The 1,679-nt window shown below is 41.9% G+C and overlaps 1 non-coding gene across 1 annotated transcript; it reads left to right on the top strand.

The window, feature by feature from the left end:
- Positions 1-1,077: 1,077 nt before the first annotated feature.
- On the top strand, positions 1,078-1,184 carry LOC141694016 (small nucleolar RNA R71). Its single transcript, XR_012563349.1, has one exon. It is a non-coding gene; the product is annotated as a small nucleolar RNA R71 (small nucleolar RNA).
- The last annotated feature ends 495 nt before the right edge of the window (positions 1,185-1,679 follow it).

Here is a 1,679-nt window from a genome sequence, read left to right as displayed (position 1 = left end):
GAAAGAATACCTTTCATGAATTTTGTATAACTAGGCATTTGCTCAAGAGCCTCAGCGAAAGGTATGTTGATTTGAAGTTTCTTGAACACCTCCAGAAACTTACCAAATTGCTTGTCCAGCTTTTGTTTTTGCAATCGCTTAGGAAAAGGTGGTGGAGGATAGAGCTGTTTCTCCCCTGTATTACCCTCAGGCAGAGTGTGTTCAACAATAGTCTTCCTTGGTTCCCCCTCTTTCTCCTTTTACATTCCTTCTTCATCTACAACTTCAACTTCTACATCTTTTGCTTTTTCAACATCAACAACTTTTCCAGACCTTAAGGTGACAGCTTTGACTTGCTCTTTAGCTTCCTTACTGCCTGGTACTTCAGTATCGCTGGGAAGTGTGCCAGGTTGATGATTGAGCAAGGCATTGGCTATTTGTCCAATTTGATTTTCCAAGGTCTTGATAGAAATAACCTGGCTTTTGCATAACAGCTTTAACTCTTCGAAATCAGCACTAGAAGGTGGAGCAGCACCTCCTTGTTGAGGATATGGTTTCCTTTGAGCAAATTGCTGAGGTTGCTGGAATCCAAGTGAATTAAACTGTTTATTTGCAGCTTGCTGATATGGTTAAAGTACAACATTTTGATTATTGCTCCAGCTGAAATTGGGATGATTTCTGTTATTAGGATGATAAGTAGCGGGCACAGGCTACTGCGGTCTCTGAAAATTATTCCCTTACTGAACAGATTCATTAACAAGAGAACACTGATCCGTAGCATGAGAGCCTGCATAAAGCTCACAGACACTAGCTATTTGATTTACGCCATAGTTGGTTAAAGAATCGACCTTCATAGACAGCGCCTTGAGCTGCGCTGTAATAGATGTAGCTGCATCGACTTCCAGAATACCTGCTACTTTCCCAGGCATCATCCTTTTAGTTGGGTTTTGATACTCATTTTCAGCCATAGTTTCAATGAGATTATAGGCCTCAGTATAGCTTTTGGCCCACAAGGCGCCTCCAGAAGCTGCATCGAGCATGGGTCGAGATTGGACCCCCAAACCATTATAGAAACTAGTGATCACCATCCAGTCAGGCATACCATGATGTGGACACTTTCTCAACATCTCCTTATAGCGCTCCCAAGCTTCGCACATGTATTCTCCTTGTTGCTGCGCAAACTGAGTAAGCGCACTCCTCATAGCTGCAGTTTTGGCCATTGGATAGAACTTCACCAGAAACTTTTGTGCATGATCTTCCCAAGTAGTGATGAACCCAGCTGGTAAAAAATGTAACCAGTCCTTAGCTTTGTCCCTCAGAGAGAATGGGAAAAGCCTCAGCTTGATAGCTGTGGCGCCCTCCAAACCCGGGTCAGAAGTTTGGGATCCACACACACATCTTATTTATACCCTGCTTATAACAATAATAAAGATAATAATAATATGCAATGACCCTACTTACCAACTACCATGGATCACAACAGGTTAAAGTATGCACACAAGCCAAACACATTTACTTATATTACAAACCGTTCAAATCCCAACTATTCCAACTCAAAATTGAGTATTAAACATTATTACAAACTTTTACAACTTAAATTATCCCAAAAGAAGCCTACTAGATCAACTGAATCAACCTGAACCCCTAGCTCTCGCACTGGACTGGGGATCCTCGCTACCAACTGGTTCCTTTTTAACTGG

The sequence above is a fragment of the Apium graveolens genome, chromosome 10 (assembly GCF_009905375.1).
Source record: "Apium graveolens cultivar Ventura chromosome 10, ASM990537v1, whole genome shotgun sequence".
NCBI lineage: Eukaryota > Viridiplantae > Streptophyta > Magnoliopsida > Apiales > Apiaceae > Apium > Apium graveolens.
Note: the sequence above shows the minus strand (reverse complement) of the source record. Positions and strands in the feature narration are given on the sequence as shown.